At 42.5% G+C, this 21000-nt stretch overlaps 1 protein-coding gene across 1 annotated transcript in view; it reads left to right on the top strand.

Moving 5' to 3' along the window:
* The window catches only part of IMPG2 (interphotoreceptor matrix proteoglycan 2), a 658631-nt gene extending 638877 nt beyond the window's left edge, over nucleotides 1–19754 (top strand). The window contains exon 22 of the mRNA XM_069203500.1: nucleotides 10199–19754. The gene's annotated coding sequence lies outside the window, so the exon portion shown is untranslated. The remainder of the gene's footprint in view (nucleotides 1–10198) is intronic.
* Nucleotides 19755–21000: the final 1246 nt, after the last annotated feature.

The raw sequence follows: 21000 nt of genomic DNA, 5'->3' as shown, positions 1-21000 counted from the left end.
TCACCCCAGCACTATTGGCGAACCCCGCAACACCCGCAATTTGGGGTGGAGACTTCAATAATACGCCGGACCCGACATTGGATAGGTCTAACCCCCTCACACATCTAGCGGCCAATAGATACCCCAGGTGCCCACTATCAACATTGGCCAGTGACATGGGCCTCCATGATTTGTGGCGTATGAAGCACCCACAACACAGAGAATATTCATTTTATTCAGTACCACACAAAGTGCACACCAGGATAGATCTACTATGGGGTACCCAGGAAATTTGCACAGTAACCTACGGGATTGAATACTTAGCTAAGACACTATCAGACCACTCGCCGTTTAAAATAACTCTAGACTGGGGCAGGAGGCGTCAAGCGATCCCAACCTGGAGACTACAAGTGGAAGCGCTGCAGGACCCTGCATTCACAGACGCACTGAGAACAGCGCTAAAACAGTACTGGGAATTAAACGCTGGCACCACAAACTTAAGAGCAGTAGAATGGGACGCACATAAAGTAGTGACTCGTGGGCACTGTATTTCTACTACATGGGGGGTAAGACGCACACTTCATGCAGAGGTTAGCAAACTGGAGAAGAAACTAAGAGCACTGGAAAATGCAGTGGCCCGCAACGAAACACCATACACGTCATCAAAAGATGCGCGCGCAGAATACGCAGCCGCCGACGCCACACTACGCCTTCATGACTACAAATACCACTTGACCAGATTACAAGCGGAAGGCGACAGATCGGGAAGGCTGCTCGCATGGCTCCTACGGGAGGAACGGCAATGCCCTCCAATTGGGGCAATAGGGATAGGTGCAGGCGCACTAGCAACCACACAGGAAGAAATAAATGATGCGTTCAGGGAATATTACACACAACTATACACTACACGCACATCATGCACTCCCCAACAACTCGGGTCTTTTTTGGCGGACTCCTCCCTGCCCCAACTCACACACACTGACAGAGAGACATTAGAGGCCCCCATCACACTAGGAGAACTCAACAAGGCTCTTGAACAACTACCTAGAAATAAAGCTCCAAGGGCAGACGGCATGCCATCAGAATATTACTCCACCTTTGCGACACACCATATCGCACATCTCCTAAAAGTTATTGAAGAAGCAGAGGTTAACGGAATTCTCCCCCCCACAATGAGAGAGGCAATGATTGTGGTCCTCCCGAAACAGGGGCGAGACCCCACCGATGTTAGGTCCTACAGACCCCTGTCTCTGCTAAACCTAGACTGCAAACTACTTGGTAAAATACTAGCCAACAGGCTAGCTCCTCACATGCACACTTTGGTACACGAAGATCAGAATGGATTTATCCCAAAACGCAACACCTTCCTCAACATTCGCAGGTTACTGAGCGTAATGGGCGACACCCCCCGAGTGCATCTGAGGAAGCGGTGATTTCACTAGACATCGAAAAAGCATTCGATACACTAGAATGGGACTTTCTGTTTGCCACCATGCAGCGAATGGGCATAGGCCCAAAATTTATAAGATAGTACGCATTCTGTACACTAACCCACAGGCCAGGGTGAAGACAGGGGTAGTCATATCAGAGAGCTTCCTGATTAGCAGGGGAACAAGGCAGGGGTGTCCCCTACCCCCCCTGTTGTTCGCCCTGTCGATGGAACCATTGGCCGCGTGTGTCCGTGCAAAAAAAGATGAATGGGGGGTGGTAAGGAGCGTCATATCCCACGTCATATCACTGTACGCAGATGATGCCTTGATATATATACGCAGCACAGAGGAGGTGCTGCCCCTGGTGATGTCATTGCTGTGCGAATTTGGAGAGATCTCTGGATTGATAGTTAATTGGGGGAAATCCTGCATATTCCCGTTAGTCAGCTGGTCCCCAGCGAGGTGTGAGAATACCCCATCAGGCCAATTAAAATGGTGCTTCAACACATTTAAATATCTAGGGGTTAACGTCTACCACAGAGCGGAAGATCTCAGGGATGGCAATCTGGGGAGAGCGGTGACATCTCTAAAGAGCTCAATGCGTTTCTGGAATAAATTACCACTCTCCCAACTGGGAAAGGTTGCCATAGCCAACATGCTAGTACTGCCCAGGCTGCTGTATTACTTCGCAGCCCTGCCGATCATTATCCCCAAAAGCTTTTTCAACAGTTTAAACTCTGCACTAGTGCAGCTGGTGTGGGGTGATGGCAGAAGGCGGGTCGCACTCAATACACTACATCACCCGGTAGCGGCGGGTGGACTGGGTGCCCCTAACTTTGAGCTCTATTCTGCAGCAGCACAGCTGCAGTGGATCTTAAATTGGATCCATAATCCCAGTTCAGCGGAAGCGACCTGGTTGCTAACCCGACTCCGGGGAGTCCCTCTGCTTGAGTGGCACATGACCACGCAAACCAAAAGCACATGCATAAATCCATTGATGTCAGCAGCACATGCATACTGGAAGAAGTACATTAAAAAAGATGCCAAAAAACTTCCCTACTCACCGCTCCTACCACTAGAATGAATCCCCGGATGGGTGAAAGCCGGATCTAACTCGTCCGCAACCTGGATGGATGCGGGCATTAGCACAGTGGGAGAATGTTTTGAGGAAGGAAAACTAATGTCTTTCGAAGCCATACAGGCCCTCACAGAGATCAGCCCAGGGCACTTTTTGACATACCACGCTATATGCCACGCCATTAGAAATACATGGGGGTCTGGGGACGCTGAGCCAAGCACCTCAACTAATCTGCACCATATGCTGAGCTGCGACATTCGAGAAAAAGCAGTCTCAAATACGTACAAACTTTTGAACAAGCCCCAGGAGTCTAATCTGCAGAAAGCTCGGGAGAGGTGGAATGCCGCACTGCCTGCCCCTATTTCAGAGACAGAATGGCCAAAAGCCCTGAGTCACACACGCAAAGTCTCAAGAAACCCCAGATTCCGATACACACAGTTTAATTACTTACATCAGACATATTTGGCGCCAGCCAGGATTAAACGCATGTTTCCCGGATCGGACCCAACTTGCCCCAGATGCAAAACCCCAGCAGCACAGTTTTGTCATATGGTCTGGGAATGCCTGCGGGTGTGGGGGGAGTGGGTCGTGTTGACCCCTGTACTGTTGGAAATGACTGGCCTAGGCCTGGACGCGAATCCCAAATCCTGTCTACTTGGCCTCAGGACAAGAACAAAAAGAAGCAAACATATGAACAGATTCGTAGACCTGGCTTATGCAATGTACAAAAGACTGATAGCCATGAACTGGAAGGCCCCCAAGGTCCCCGACCTTGGGACCTGGCTCACTCTCACGCTTCGCTGGGCACGTGCTGAATATCAGGTACTAACGAAACTGGCGCGGGGTGGACTGTGACACTCAGGCTGTGAAACCTGGGGCACAGTGGTCTCCAAACTAGAAACAAAGAACGACGAAAAACCCCCTTGAACGGCAGATAGTCGTGACTACCCAGATAACCGCGGGCTTCGCCCCGGCTATAATGCGACAGTAAATCAGGGGATGCGCACACACCTGGCAACGGCGCTTCGGCACTGATATCAATACACCACACCCCCAAGCGCACATAAGTCAAATAGCACACACAGACCATCATGCCTAATTAGCGGATACAGGCTCTGTAGAACGATCGCACCCCCCCCCCCCCCAGGGGGCACCTACCTTTTTTTAATAAAAAAATACGTGGAAACACTTTCAGGAAGGCCTCGTAAGAAAGGGGAGACTCTCCCCTTTCTTACGAGGCCTTCCCAAACGTGGGGAAGGCCGTTTTCCCCATGGGAGCAGGAAACGGCCGCAAGGCTGCTTCCTGCTCTGATGGGGAAATCAACTTTGTTACGTCAGCGCGCCTTGCGGTGCACTGACGTCACAAAGGGGCGGGTGGGGGGCGGGGGAGACACGGAAGAGCTTCCATGTCTCCCTGGGAGCAAAAAATAAAAATAAAAATCCTCGGGTGCGACGCACCTGAGGATTTATTCACCCCCTCCCTGGTGTCGGCCACTGGTCGTGACCCGCACCAGGGAGGTATTGCGGGCGTCGGACAGTGGCCGACGCCCGCATTGAAGGGGTTAATGTGATTTGTACCATTCCTATACTACTGAACACTAGAAGGCCATGTCTTATACGGATTCCATTTGTTCTCGTTCTTGAATACGAATCCAGAAATTCTGCAGGATGAGCGTGATGTTAAGGCTAGTGGGGGTTTGGCAATTTCGATTTTTAAAATCTTAAAGTGCCTCATCTGAGTTGGGTGTTGTGTCATCAGTTTCATACCAGGATTGTTAGGGAAATCTAAGCCTGGTGTCTCTGGGGAATGTGTGTCATTAGGGTTGTTTATGAAGGAGTAGAGTATGAAGAGTTCTGGTCAAAGCTTTAATGACTAGTTTTCATTTTCTTTGGCAGCTCTTGTTAGAATCTGGTTGGTATTAGAAATGAGGAACTTTCCTGCAAGCCTCCATGTGTGTAGACATAAATAATTGAAAGGCAGTGGAATGTTATACAGGGTCAAGAGCAAAGACACAGTCATCCAGTGATTGGAACAATTGCATTTTCTGAGAGCAAAAGTGGTCTGTTACTGCTTTGTGATGTAGCCTTTTATACAGAAATGTGTCCTTGGATGTTTCCTTAATTCGAGAATGGTTGCGGTGATCCTGATGAATATGGGATGTCAATGCAGATTCTGGGTGCATACGTGGAGAAGTCACATTGTGTTGACTTTTCTTGCTTTTCACTTCCTCGACTCCAGTCTGATGGAATCTTGGCTGCAGTTGTGTCAAGAGCCAGTAAAGATCATTAGTTTGTCAATCAGAAAGGCAGGAGTGCTGTTGTCAATAGCTCTGTAGATGATGCAGCTAATTTTGAAGATGGTGCAGGTCTGCACAGGGATCCAGTGGAGATCCATGAGGGTGCAGGTGAAATGGTCATGTTTTCAGGCACTTGATGAGACATGCTGCTGCGCGTAGGATGTTGTTAAGGTGGGTCAATGTGGAGCCTGAAAGTCTTATGAGGAGGATATTGCCACCATCCTGAACAATATAATATGTCAAGTGGTCACCAGCAGCACTTCTTGAACCTGGTGTAGATAAATGAGAAAGTGTGATGTGACTGGGATAAGGAAACCTTGCATAATACTCACATAGGGTTGCCACCTGGCCGTTTCTTTACAGGCCTAGCCTGTGTCTTTAAGTCCAGGCTGATAAAAATGTTGTAAAAAGCTGTGCACTCACATACTTTTTCTCATTCTTAAACTTGAACCTAAAAGACCAAACAAGTAAATAAGTCAGTTAAGGAATATTTGAGAGCTGTCTAAATTGTTTCAGAATGATTATTAGAGTGCACAGAAGGATAATTGCTATATAACAAAAGATTCATGTAAAATATGCATGAATTCTTTTTAACCTACCAGCTCTGAGCCCCTCTAGAATACAACAACGTAAATAAACGACACACATGTTTTTTGCTGACAAAGGTAGTAACCCTATCCTGACAGTGTGGTGCAAACCAAAGAAAATAATTCTAGATGTTTCCATCACGAATCCACCAGTAATAATAAAGTGCTTCATCAGTTTAACTAATCACATTACTTGCTTTACAATATTCATTTCATGACATGTAATTGGCCTCGGTTTCTGGTGGCCCAGTTTTCCTAACTGTATATAGAAACAAGCGTTAACAAAGCCAGTAGGTCTGTTTTTTATACATGAAGTACTTCTTGATTGGTGAGATTGTGCAAGTGGTAGTCTTAATTGGTGAGTTGGTGAATAAGAAAATGATTACTCCATAGAAAATTGTCTAAAACCCATCCCTACAATGAAGCACTAGTTGAGCCAAAGCATAGGTATCATTATTCTGGGTGAGAGGTCCAATGATGAAGCATGCCACAAGATATCCCTGGGTGTGAACCCCTTTACACCCTCAAAGGTTTGCCTTGACAGAGTTGTGGAATTAGAACTGTGCTGTCATTTCTGATCTTTTTTAACAGGGGCTACCTTATCTTTGTTGATCATACGAACGCGACAATGAGCTAAATGATTTGTAGAATACTTGGATGATTGAGTGCATGGATGAATACATGAGTGACTGAGTTAATGGATGGATTGGTGGATAGATGTATAGGTGTATGAGTGAGTGTGAATCTGGATAGATGACTGTATCAATGATGAATGGCTGAGTGAGGGCATACATTGATGAGTGAATGAGTCCATATATGGGTTAATAAGTAAGTAGATGAGCAAATGTAGGGATGAATGGATGCGCCTTCAGTTTAGTTTTCATTGGTCGTTTGGGGAATGTTTGGAGATTTCTCAAGTTTTGTTCTAAGATTGAGGGTGTCACATGGAGTCCTAGCAGTACTCAAATTGTGTGGTATGACTCAGCATCTCCTGAACTGCTGCCACAGACTCTGTATCTGCCTATTACCTCAGGTTGTCTTTGGCATGGTAATAGGCCAAACTGCACTTGCAGGTCATCTTTGGTTGGGAGTAGTGCTGGAACTTGCAGTTACCTTCAAGTACTCAGTAATCCTTACTGAGTCTAGCCAGTGGCTCAAGTGACTGTTTTAGTGCTGGCTCAACGTTCCAGGTGCAGATTGAGTCATCCAACAACACCACATCACTGTCTTCATGTGGTGCTTACAGAAGTTTACCTTTTCGACACTTGGCTCTAGCAACACCTGCTATGTACCACAGCTCACAGGCAAAAAGGTGCAGATGCCATGTCCTGCTCTGACATGGCACAGGCCGAGAAAATCCCAAATCAATCAGGAGATGTCCTGAGAAGCAGTACAGTTCCACTAATACTGGATGTCTAGTAGGTTATCAATCTTCCATCCTCATTCTCTTGTTCTTTTCCTTGTCTTGGGAACTTCTTCATTTCTCAGTCTCTTCTCAAGGCGGGTGCATATCTTGATATTGTGCTTATCCAGGGGTGGGACAACATATTGCACACCTCTCTGTTAATTGTCTATCGATTATATACTGTAGTTATAGGTTAAAACTAAATGTGTCTGTCTAACCTGAGCTAAAAATGGTCTCTTTGGTGTAGCACTTGTAGGCCCCAGTTTAAGCAGGTCCCTAGCGGCCAATGCTGTTAGTGGAGGACTTTCCTACCATGAAAATAGCATTCCTCTATTCAACAAAGGGACCTTGCTTAGTGATTTGTCTTTGGGTAAAAAGGTAGTGGAAGGAAAACAACTTCCTGCTTAAGTCAAATCCAACTGTAGCACTTGGAATCCCTGTGTCAATATTGTCTGGGTACAGGACCTGGGTTGATAATGATGGGATTGCAGGCTTCTGGGTATGATGTCAATGAACAGGGAGGCTTCTTTTTCTGTCAGTGAAGGACAATGATCTCCTGGCTCTCATGATTAATTAGTGGGGTTGCCACAGTCAGGAGGTTCAATCTCGGAAAGTTATGGGTGTTGAGGGCTCATAGCTCTGATGGTAATCAGCAGTCATGCTCCTGTCTTTGCTGGCAATTTGCCAACAGCTTTCTGACTCTTATGATGATAATTGGGTAGTCGTCTGGTTCAGATGATGATGGGGCTAGTCTCATGATAACTGGCAAAGGCTCCTGATACTGATGACTTTCAAGATCAGGCTCCTGGTTTGATGGCAGTCAACAGAGAGATTCCTAACTTTATTGTGACAGCACTTGTATCTGATTGTAATGTGCAGAGAACATCTTTCCTCCGATCATGATGGCTAGGATGCTTCTGGCTGTAGTGGCAATGGGTAAATATGTTCCTGTAACACAAAACCCCAGAAATCTGTTTGAGGTAGGGAACTAGATGTGAGGGGTCTTGAGGGTGAGCCAGCCTCCAACACATTTCTATTTACAAAAATGTCAACTGTTGAATCGTCCCCGGAAAGCTCTACCCAAGGCTCCTTTACAAGCCCAAGGAACCCCTGTAATCACACTCTTGGTCGGAGTAGGGGATGAAAAAAGTTGAGCTAGGAGTACCATAATCGCCAGTGCCATAATCGCTAGTTAAACATAAACCAGCCGTTAGCCCTTCTATAGCCCCACTTACTACACCAAGGTGCGTTCCTCTTGGTTAGCCTAGTGTTTGCAGCTCTTCCTCTGGACGATAATTTGCTGCCTTTGAATTGCCTTTAAATACACCCATCAGGGGCACCAGAGTTCCCTGTAACTGAAAACCCTGGGTCAATATTTTCCTGACCATGATGATGAGGACTGATGAGGAGGCCTCTGGCCTTGATAGCAGGGTTGGGCAGGTCTCAGCCTGTAAGTTAATCGAGCAGGCTACTGTCTCTGGTGGTAATGGGCTTGACAGAGCTATGCCCTGATGGTAATGGGTAAATGGGCAGGTGCCTGGTTCCGGTGGCAGTAAACAGGAAGACTAATATAATGATAATGACAATCTCCAGGAAGTCTTCTGGTTCAAACACCTGGTCATACTTTCTAGATGCTGCTGAAAGAGTCTCTAAGTAGGAGTGCTTCTCAGTCATCAATCTATTTTTCGATGGAGGTTAGTGAATGTTTAGTGCCTGTCAAGGAGCATGACAGCAACGCTGAGATCCTGGGTCACAGGCAGAGAATGTACACTTTCAGGAAGGGAAGATCTGCAGCATAGTCTACAAAGAGTGCTCTAGTGAGAGGGCAGAGCCATGCATCAGCAAACTCATCATCTTGATCTACCTACACACAGTAGTGGGGAAGGCTTCCTTCTGGTCTGCTTGCACCCCTTTCCCAAACAACTCAGCCTTGCAGTTGATTATGCTTCTTTCCTCCTTGAATTACCTGCCTTTTCCCCTCTTTATCTCCCCTCTTCTTGCCTACCTATGCCTCGTTCACCCACCATCCATCCCAATGAGCCAGTCATTCCTCCACCATTGTGTAGGTAACTACTGAACCAGTTTGTTGGTTGATTGCTGCATGCTTTATACTGTGCTGTGGCTGCATTAAGTGTACCTGTCAAGAGTGCAGAGCAGCTGTGAGCATGGTGCTTGCAGGAGGTAAAGACAAAATCCCTCTTTGAACACATAGTCCAAGTCAAAGTGCATAGTGGACCCCAGAAGTAAGAACAAAGGCAAGCATACTGCTGGTGATTGAGAGTGATTACCCTTCCTCATACAATGGAGTTATATTGTGTAACTTTGTGTGGTGCATCCTCTTCTTTGGAAGTGACCGAAATGTGGTTGACCTTGATTTGAAGGTATACTTCAACACTGATGAAACAAAGTCTCTCTTCTGGTAATTCCTATGATGTGAGGGAGACGTGTTTCACCTTTGTTATTGATTGACAGAAGGGTTGGCTAACATTCCTTTCAGCATTTTCTCATTTCCACCTATCAGTTACTCTAAACCTGAAGGAGTGTATGTGCTTTGTGTGAGTCTAGTGGTTGTTTGGCCTTATATACACTTTACTGAGATTGATTACTCTTCCTTGTGGTGCTTGTGTAGACTCGGTTAAAATGCACTAGGAAGTTTAAAATCAAAATATTATTTAAACAAATGAACAGGGATATTAATTTATACCCTGAAATTATGCCAGCCTGCCTGCAACAATTGTTTTGTTTGGTTCCAGTATAGTCACCACACTGCCATTAGAATTTGATAGACTTCCACTGCAAGCATGCCAAGACCATCTTGCTACTGTTTCCCATTTTCCCATTACAGAGAAGTTATATACAGCGATTGTACACAAACTAATGGCATACACAACGTAAACCTCCAAGATTATTAATTGACAGAGTGATTGACTAATAGCCAACTTCTGACTCGCCGCCTATCAGTAAACAGGATTCCATGAGTGTATTGTTCTTTGCATTGATGGCTCTGCATTGGGCCTCCTTTTCCTTGCTGCAGTCCTTTGTCAGGTGGTCCTTGTGTGGACTTACCCAGACCCGAGGACAAACTCAATGCGCCAAGATTAATAGTCACTGCTCTCAATTGCTGTAATGTGGGCTTACCCAAAATGTGAATGGCACCTGCAAAAAGCAACAGCTATGTGAGACAGACATTGCCCCTTTCTCTGTATGTTATGTATTGAATCCTTGAGCTCCGGCAGGCATTGAGATGTCTTTGTCAGACCTTAATATTTCAATAGCAGCAATTCATCCTTTTTTAATGTATCTACGTATTTCCTGGGCCAGGATCCCTGGATTAAGCATACACGCTTTAGAGGGCTACCTGAGTAGCTACTTCTTCAGACCTATTCTTAACACTAATTAATGTCTGTTCTCTTCTTTTCCAGTGAATACAAATGAAAGACATTACAGAATGTATGGACGCCGAAGCTGGTGATTACCTTACACTTGCCATAATAATTGATTACAGATACAACCATGAATGACCGACAACAGCCCAGTGTGGCATCTGCAATTATATTGTGTGGATTCAAGCTAGAAATTCTAAAAAATGCATCTTTGATTCTTTTTATTGATTGATTGTGTGTTGTAGAGTGATGCTCCCCTAGCACAATGGCTAAAAGAGACTCCAAAGGTAGGACGTGTCCACAAATAACAGGAGCAAGTCGGAAATCCATAGCTTCAATGGGTCTTTACATGAAAAGGTGGTTTGTACCAAACAGTCCCAATGTGCTGATCATCCAGTGAAGGTCAACGACGGTGTCAGTTTTTGGCAATGAACACATAGTTTCGGTGGTGGACATTTAAACCTATGTATGAGTGGACGCCTGCTCCACTCTTTTCTCCTCTGAAGAAGTCATTAACAGTTTCTGAAGCCTTTATCAGTCGCCCACCACATGTTGGAAACAAATGTTAGTAACTTTATATTGCTTTTCATCATCTGCTTCACATACTTGCGTTCTCTCGTAATTCATGCAATCTGGTGAACATGTATGTACTCTCATTTAGAACCACAGTTTAATCACATATGTGTAATCATGCGTTTTGGATCATGAACATTTTTACCTGAAAGTGACAGAGAAAAAGATATTTTGGATGGATATACTGTACCGTGATGCAACTCAGTCAAGGCTATACTCATGCGTTTAGACTGACACAGCTCGCTTACAGCATTCGCTGACCACGGATGATGAAGATTTTAGTACTCAGTGCAGAAACAAAGCTCAGTTTATAGGTAAAGAATGTACTTATCTTAAAGAATGCGACCCAGATGGAGGTTGTATGTTACATGCTTGCACCTAGTTTGCAGTGTAATACTTGACAGGCCCTGGGTCCTGATTTGGGCACGGTCAGTCACATCTTTTAAATTGGTGTGCGGGACACAGGACCCTGCCTTCCTCATCTACTTGGGACAACAATCAAGACATCAAACAAGATTGTCTCTATGTGCTGTTTCTCTCACAAACTCATCATAATTCACCTAATGTGATAAATCGTTATTCCATACATTGACTGACTTAGTATGTGTTATGTATATCATTCTGTTGCACAGTGTCTACCATATCACAGAAATGGCACTTTGACTATGATACAAGCTTAGCTGGATTACGGTTTAACATCTAATAGTCAGCAAAAGTTGTTTTTAGTTTGGTGACTCCCTGGAGCCATATAGGTTGTGGTGGTACAGCTGCTTAGCTTTCATAAACGGATTATATTTTGGAATAGTTTGTACCAACTGACGATTTTTCTTTATATATGTGTATTTACTATAGTTAGTTTCTACAGATTGTGTTATTATTTTGCTAAATAGTTTATTTCACAGTATTATCTAATATCTGCATAACCTCAGAAAAAAGCCAATTTTCTCCACAATGCACACTTAGGGGGTCATTTCAACCCTGGCGGTACAGGACCGCCAGGGCTGAAATGACGGAAGCACCGCCAACAGGCTGGCGGTGCTTCCGAGGTCATTACGCATTGCGGTCGCACTGCCGGGGCCGGCGGTTTCCCGCCACAGTTGCCCCAGCAGTGATAATCCACCTGGGCAGCGCTGCTAGCAGCGCTGCCCAGGGGATTATGAGTCCCCGACCGCCAGCCTTTTCCTGGCAGTTTTAACCGCCAGGAAAAGGCTGGCGGTACGGGGAGTCGCGTGCCCCCTGACAGGGCCCCATGCGGCTTTTCACTGGCTGCTCTGCAGACAGTGAAAAGCACGACGGGTGCAACTGCACCAGTCGCACAGCCGCAACATGGGAGCCGTCTCCACCCACCCGCCCGCCGGCCCAGCGGGGATGTCAAAATGGGCACCGCAATGCGGCCGCACAGCGGTTACAACTTGTAATGAGACCCTTTATCTCGAAATAAGAAAGATGTTTTCCTTCTTTTGCCAATAGGACAGAAACAAACAAATTAAATAGACTTCTTTTTATCAGATATCTCTACTTGTTTTTCATGTTCAATTAATTCTTTGACAGCTTGTTGAGAGGTTTATATTCTTGCTAATCTCCTCTGAAATGTCTGCTTTTTTCTGTGCCATGTGCTCATCCATGAGGTTTTAGTGGCTACAAAACTGTAGTCATTGCCTCTACACTAAAAAGCTCCAGCAGTAGGCTAATCGTCATCTACAGGGAAGAAGACTGGGGAAAAATCACCAGCCAGGTCATTGTTGACAATAGACCAAGACTCACAACATATCCTGGACGCTTCAGTGTGATATTTTGTCACTCCATTCTGTGGTTAGAATGTTTATGTGCTCTTAGAGGTAAATGCAGATCTTATTTTCACTTTCTATTATTTTGATTTTATGTTATTAATTTGCATAGCACTGACTTGTGATTGGAAGCCACATGGCAGCAATATTGGCCAGTTGTACTATTTAGTGGTCTAAAAAAAACTGGTTGCAATTTCCGGCCAGTACTTTTGCAAACAGGAGAGAATTTTATGAACTGACTTTTTGTACTAAGAGGTTGGTTGATAAAGTTCTGATTTGGAGTGGTTTCTAACCGAAAGAATGAGGTAGGTGCAGATGGGTTGCAGTTTCCAACTCAGCCTGATTGGAGACCATCACATGTATGGTGGTCTGCTAGGGTCAGGGGACCACCATGTCTATGATCACTTTTCAGTAAGGTTTTTTTTGTAAAGCAGCCCGTTTTCCTTAAAGGATCTGTGTTGCATTTGCAAAAAGTTTACTTTCTGTTTGAGAGTTGTGAATGGTCCCCTAGACCACTGCTTACCCCGACAAATTAGTTTTTAACAATGATAAAGGGGAAGGGTGTGAAAGAGTACCACTTAAATTTTGTGAATGGATTACCACTCTAACTTGGGAGTCAATAACTTTTCAACACTTTGCAACTGGTTTTCAGTTGGAAAACATTGATGCATTGCATACCGATTTGGTATTTGGAAGGGACGCCAACAACATGCCCCTTCCACTAATAGAACTTGTGTGGAGTTGGAATGCCATTTTTGCAACTGGTAAAAGTTTACCAATTTCCAAAATTATATTAGCACATTTTACAAAAGCATTTTTGTGGTTGCAATCTCCAAACCTGAGTGTTTATATCTGTGAAAATGCTTTTCACATCTGGGCCTAAGTCTTGAGAAAGTCAAGAGTTTACTTTTCGTGAGGTCTTTGAATAAGTCAGTAGTTGACCCCCCCCCTTTTAATGAATAATGCTGAAAAAATTATGTTAGATCTTTTATTTTAGATATGGGTTTTGACAGATCTTTATGACTCAGTCAAGGGGATTTACAGTTCACAGTAAACAAAAGGTATTTCTTAGCTGAAAATAAATGAAGCTGCTGACATAGCTGTAGGTTGGAGACAAAGACTTTCCTGGGCCTAATATTATGACATATGCTGTTTCTTGGTCTTCAAAATTGAAAAGGGTCTAAGATCATTATGTCGATTAGAAGGTATACAGCTCAATCGACTGGTATTTATAGTACTGAACATCCACATGGCTAACATCTAATGCCTGTATTATTAAATACAAAAGAGACCCACTTGACATCAGACAAAAGGGCTGCCTATGTGTAATATGTTGACATTTTGTGCAATTAATAGGCTTTTAAAATATGGCACAGGAGATGTGAATTTAAAAAGCATGCACTTCTAAGCAGTCTCCACCTCTTACTAGTCCTACCAACTAACAGTTGAGAAAACAGCACAGAAGTAGAATAAGGAGTGTTTAAAACGAAGTGCATTCTTTGTCAAATTAAGAAAATATCCACAAGTTTAAGTGTCACTGTGCTGGAAACATTTCAAACTGGAGAGTTGCCAGTGTGTGCATATATTCCACCTCAGAGAAAATACCAACACAGCCATCAATACGTTCATCAACTACAGAGAGAACATTCTTGATATTTCATTGACAAAATATATTTGCCAACGGAAATTACTGTAAGGTATTCATGGTTAGGCAGTTTATTGGTCCACTTACAAATGCTTTACTGTTGACTCTCAACCTTTTGACATTCCTGTCACACAGTCTATCTCTGGGATTCTGAGTGCCATGGTCATTCCTGACGTGATGCAATAGAAAACATCTTAAGGCGTGTCAGCAGTATGCCCCATCTGAGCAGCGGAGGGGGTCAGATTGCTGGTGATTCACTCCTATTTGGACCCCCACTTAATCATTACTGGAATCTGAGAAACCCCCATTGACTCAGTGCTGGAATCCAGCCCCTCCCCCCCCCAAGTCATTAGTGGGAGCCTGGTACCTCAACTTAAGCAATTCTATACATAAAAACAATACATAGATATACATAAACAAGTAATCATCAAACAAATACCCAAATGTGGAACTATGTTATTTAATTCGCAAACAACTATGCAAGAAGATTTAATTTTATTAAGAAGTTGAATTTAAAAAAAAGTTCGATTTTTAATTTAAAAAATGAAGCAATATGCTAAACTTCAATATATCACTTTGGCTTTTTTACACCTAACGTATGCTGTCTTTCTGATTGAGCTTCAGCTGAGACCATCTATCATCCTTACTATATTCTGTTTGCTGTTTCTTCAAAACAAGCTGAGGATCCAAACTTAATTTTTAATCTTCAATTTCCAATTCCTACACTTTTACATAACGTTTTACTGTTTTCAATTTTGTTTCCATACTTTATGAATCTGTAAATAAAATTAATTTTCTAAACAGTCACAGAACCCCTGAGAAGCACCAGGGATCCATGGACCACAGGTTACATTTGTAAATGTGTGGTGTGTGAAATGTTAGAACCAATGTGGTTGTTCCATTTCATCATGGTACAAAATCTTGCATCATACCACAGATCTACATCACTCCATGGTGTATGCAGTTGACAGCCCTTTTGAATCTCCCACCTGTGAATGTGAGGTTTCCATGCGAAGGATATGCAATCAATGTGAGTAGCTGACCACCTCTGTAAAATTGATGCAGCATAATCTTAAATTGTTTTAAGCATCCTTCCACCCTTCCATGCGCTACTCTCACTGCCACAGGAGCCTCTCCAACTTGCCTATCACTCTTGCCTCATTTTACTAAAGTATGCCATACCTCACCATAGGGTGGATTCCCTGTTGCTGTGATGTTTATGGAATGGTAAATCTTAATAGAGTGCTTTAACATCCATCGTTCTTGCTGCTGTTGAAAGTGTGAGGAAAGTTTGCACTTAAAATCTATTCACAGCTGAACTATTGAGTGGCACGCCTGGTTTTAGTGCTCCAGTGAAAGTGCTAACATCTATCTCACATGCCCTAAATGGAATTGGACTGTCCTAGTTCTGAATACTCTCCTCTTAATCTTGAGCAGCTGAAAGGCAGGGAACTTAAGAAGGCATGCGAAGTGGGAGGCAAGGGTATGAGCACAAATTATTTTCCTCGACAACTGTTGTGGACTTCCACATAATTCTGCAGCTGCATTCTGCACATGCTGTAACAATTTAGTGATAAGCCTGGAAAGGTCCAACAGGAAAGCTGTTAGTCAAGGGGTGATGATACAATCTCAGTCTGATTTGTGATCCTACAATGATGATTCTTGAAGCATCTCCCACCATTGCTTGTTCAGAAGTGCAAATCATCTGGGCTTTCAAGGGCTACTTACCACCTCTATCCTTGTCCAATGCTACAGAGATGGACATTAACCAAGATTCCTAAGAGAATCTGCTGGTGGTTGAGTCATGCTGATGTGGCAAGAACTGTCCTTGAGTCTGTCCTAGACCACTACAGCTCCTAAAATAATCCTACCCATTGTAGGAGCATTCAGGGGAACAATCTAAGCTGATGCCCCCAACCACACCAGCATGGTTAGGCTTGTATTGCAGTTCTCCTACTTGACACTTCTCACATTCTCAAGCAACATTGTTACTCCCTCTCCATACAGTGGGGACACACCTCATGCCATTGCAGAAGTCCATATCCCTTCCCCATCAAGCACTCCATACTCCGCATTCAAATTTCCTTATGTATTCTTGTTTAGGGAAGAGGTTCCTTCAAGGGGTAGAAACTTGAGAATACAATACAGTGACTGTGATGAACAAATTGTCAGCCTTTAATTAGGGATCCCAAGCCTTTAGGTGCATGGAGGTTGGCACTCTATTCTCAATGCTTTTCCCCATAGCTTAAAGATACCTTGTTTCCCCTCCAGTTGACACAATTTAGAAACATGATACAAGTTTGTTGAACTGTTTGGGACTCTGGAAGACAATAGAATGTTGAAACAATAGCAAGTGATCATGTATTCTTGTTGTTATGTGTGGCTCTTATTAAGAGCCAGTAGCATAAATAACCAATTCAAAATTAAGTTATTCACCATCCTTATGCCACAGGAAAGAAAAACAAATATTGCCTTCCACTGCTCGCTAACTCGAGACTAGAGCATAGTGAGGAATGTTGGATAGTTTCTTATGAGTTACCTCACCTCTGTTCTTCACATACCTGAAGGAGATAGAATAACGTGTGTGTCACTCTGATGCAGCCATGCACTAACTTCCTTGCTGTAATGTTGTCACTAAAGTTGCATCAATTGCTTTTAATCTGTGAGGCTATTAGCTTTATAGATATTCTCTTGCTACAGTAAAAACCATCAGCCAAGTGTCCCTGTAGCCAAAACATCTTTGTATGTCACATCCTTGTTGATATTTCTGGAAGAGTAGCCCACGAGGCAAAGTGGAATGGGAAAGACTGTTCTGGAGCTGAGAAGAGGTTAGGTTAGGCACTTAAGCTAAGAGTAACTTGAAATCTTCAGTTCTGTTAGTTCAGTTTGAATTACTTTGAATGTAAAAAAGGGCAGCAATATCTGCACTTCTATTATCAATCAGCAGTTTTCTAATGGTCTGCTACCTCCAAATCAGAGAATACATAAAAATGAAGCCATTTTTTATTAGGTCGAGCCCAAGCATTTGACCTTGTGTATACTTTTAGTATACTTCTTATGGCTTAAAGCGATCTCATTTGATGGTTGCAGTGTCCTTTAAAATGTATTGCTTGCTAGTGATCAGTTCTGCCTTTTTCTCCCTCCTTTTTCTGTTTCAGGGCAGTGACCAACTACTGTATTATTCCACTTTAGTTTCTGTATCTGTTGCTGTGACAGACTATTTTTGTTATTTCTTTTGTGCTCCCTTTTCACTGTAGGTGTTTTTAGCTGGTAGCTGCCTGGGTTTCAGTGCAGCATTCTGTTCCTCCCATCTCCTCCCATGTCGCTGACATTTGTTTTGACTTTATTCCAGTGCTGTCCTCGTTTACCTCTGGCTCCTCAAATAAGCTTATTTTACAAAAGAAACACCAGGTCATTTAGCTCACTGTTCACGAAAGCCACAAGAAGCCCTTTTTGGTAGAATATAGCTAAACCTGGCAACAATGATGCAAAACTTGCTTAGCCACACATCACACCTCGAGTCTCTCTCTACGGCCCCTGCCAGCACTCACCACACCTCACACAGGGCATTGCTTATCTTCTTTATTGGGGACATACATCTTTTCAGGTTTCTCTGCTCATTGAAATGGGAGGCAAGAATGCCTGCAAGACTTTTCATTCTGTTAAAATAAAAAGAAAGCACTTTTCCAGCCTCGTTTTCCAATTTCTGTTTAGACGTTTACACAATGCGAGGTAGTGCAGTCATATTCTTGTCCCTCCTCAAGGGCTTGTGATTTCTGATGTCAGTAGCTGCCAGTGACCACCAAACCATTTATGTGGCAAGAAAAGTCCACTTCTAAATTCACAATGCCAATAGCTCTAACACAAGAAAATGTGAGACCTATTGCATTACAAATGAATGGTTGACATTTGTGATCCGCTGAAAATGCATGTACTTGAATATTGTGGAAGATATATTGATATCTTAAGCGAGTTTCAATTTACAGAAGGAAACAACAATCTATGATTCCTGACATACTCAATGTGTGTGTTGCATCTCAGGCAGAAGAAGACACTATAATATGATATTCACTGTGTGTTGATCTTAACTTATTGACATTTGTTATATTGGGCTTTTATTGAAATGCAATGTATTTTTTTCCTTATAGGTTTGCAGTTTTAAATGTGTCAGATATAATGAATCTGTGTTTTCTGCATGTGGTCCTTAGGAGTTACTTTTATAGATCTGTGAATTCTATATTTTTTATGTACACACATTTTAAACAGTAATCTCTCTACCTGTTGTTTGCAGATTTCTGTTTCATATGTCCTATGAGCAATATGAACAGCTATCATAAAGGTCAATGGTTCATTTGCATTTCATAATTATAAACACTATTAGGCCCTCATTACGAGTTAGGTGGTATAGGATGCATTATTGTTGACATAGGGTGAATACCATTATGTCTGGGTGAAGTACTCACCACATGTGGTGAATAACTCCTATTCCAACTTTGTATCTTGCAACTGAGGCATTGCATGTGGAATCAGTGTTTAACACACCAAATTCTGCACATTTTGCCTTTTTATGGACCTCTTCACTGATAAACTTCAGCATGTTTTACCTGATGTAATCTGACAGTGGAAACTATCTGACAGTGGAAAGTACAATCTCTGTGTAAACGTTCGATTTTGTTAGCTTTATATCATCTGTATTATTACAGACAGGGACCAAACATATACAAGTAGGTTTTTGGCCCTTCCGCAGAAAGAACAGCCTAATCCAACAAGCAAGATTTTTAGCTCTGGAATAGGCAAGATTTTTAAAATTACACTGAACAAGCTTAATTTTTTTTAACATGAGTTTCACTACGGATCATCAAGCAGTACTTGCACCATAGCCTGACTTATGTGACTATATTTGTGTGCGTAATGAAGAATAATTATTGCCTCATTTACAGATTGCCTCCATATCTCGTCTGTGAGGCAGTGGATGGGTTAAGTATTCACTGTTTATTTGTTTATGCGTGAACTCTGGTTATCAAGGATTTATATATTGTCTTCTATTGGTAAAAAGGGATCAAACAAAAACTCTCAGTGCCCTAGACGGGTTTAAAGGGCTCCAACTAGCATGTAATTTTAATAAGGTTGCCCAGGGCATCCTCTAGTGCTCAACGGTTCAGCTATATACATTGTGTGTGGTTAATATTCAAATGAATTACTCTGGACATTAATAGTTATTTCTATGAATTAATAATACTAGCAAATTTTATTTATTAGGTTCCAGCTGCCAGAGAACAATAGAAGATGTATGTTTTAGTGTGATCACGTGTATTCTGACATCTGGGGATTAGTATAGTGTAAGAGAAAGGATACATGAGCCAACTACTTTTTGTTTCTTCAGATTCAAGTGAATATTTGAACCGATATTACTAATGCAGTGTTTAACCATTTCTTTAAATTAATAAGGACCTCTCGTTAACCGTGAGGTTAATTTGGCTCCACAACTCACTTGCTGCAATAATAATGTATGTCATTGTAGATTCAATCAATATTTTTGTACATACGGTTGAATTCGTTTTTCTACAATAAATATGTATTGTTTCATGAATTGATTTGTAGGTTGTCGTCAATTGTTCGAATATATCTTGTCATTTGCAAATTTGGAAAAGATTACTGTTAGTACTGAAGATTTTGACTGGATCAATGAACCTTTATTCCGTGATAAATCCATTATTTAATTTGTAAAAAAAAAAAAAAAGAAAGGGCAGAGGTTCAAAGTTTTTCTTAGGAGCTCTCTGTCGGTGCTGCCGATTGTCAGTGTTGCCACGTAACAAAAATGCCTCATCTTGACCTCACCTCATGTTTCTTTCTTACACAATGCTATACTTCTTCAACAACTGTACGCTTCCTTTCTCTTTATGTCATGCTTGCAGGCTTTTTCCCTACCTGCTTTCTTCCTTTGTCACTGTTTTCCTGTCTTGCTGTTCCTCTGTCTGTCTCTCATGTTTGCCTTTCTCTGTCTTGTTTTGGGTCAAAAGTCAAAGTCTGCTGATGGAAAATAAGATCTGTTCCCCAAAAATGAACGCTGGTATTCACCACCTGCAACCACCATCACTGATTAGGCACTGGATTGATGGGTTCCCAAATCCAGAATATTGGTCATAAGTATACGGCTGCCCCATAGCTGGAATTTCCTTCCGACTTGTTGGTTAGATTATTTGAGAGATGACAGGAGATGAAGGGTAGATGAATAGCTTTGCATCCCAAAGGACCAAAAAAAGAAACAACTCTGATGAAGCTGAGGCTCCGACTCCAACCCCCTTTTCTGTTAACTTCATCTCTATTGATAAATTGTACACTGCGGTTCTTTTATGATATTATGTCCTTAAAGTTGCTCTGTGAATGACATCTGATTTGATAATGAAGAATTCACACATTTTTACAATTAACTGCCAAAAAACTAGGGCCCTTATTTATACTTTTTTTGTGCTGCATTTGCGTCATTTTTTTATGCAAAAGCAGCCCAAACTTACAAAATACAATTGTATTTTGTATGTTTGCGCAGATTTTGCGTAAAAAAACAACGCAAATGCAGCGCTAAAAACGTATAAATATGGGCCTAAATGCATAAAAAGTTCATATTTCTTTTCTTGCTGTACTAGTGTACGATTCTGCAAAAATATTATAAATTGCTAAAAAAAAAATATTTTTAACCCCCACCCCTTCCCTACCACCAAATCTAAATATGTGTTGTTTATTGCTGATTTAAAAAAGTCAAATATACCATTGGACTTACTGCTGAACTGAGCTTTGACTTGAATTCAAGGAAAACAGCAAGAGAAACAGTACACATT

The sequence above is a fragment of the Pleurodeles waltl genome, chromosome 8 (genome assembly GCF_031143425.1).
Source record: "Pleurodeles waltl isolate 20211129_DDA chromosome 8, aPleWal1.hap1.20221129, whole genome shotgun sequence".
In the NCBI taxonomy this organism is placed as follows: Eukaryota; Metazoa; Chordata; class Amphibia; order Caudata; family Salamandridae; genus Pleurodeles; species Pleurodeles waltl.
The sequence above is the reverse complement of the archived record's forward strand: the minus strand, read 5'-3'. Positions and strand labels throughout refer to the sequence as shown.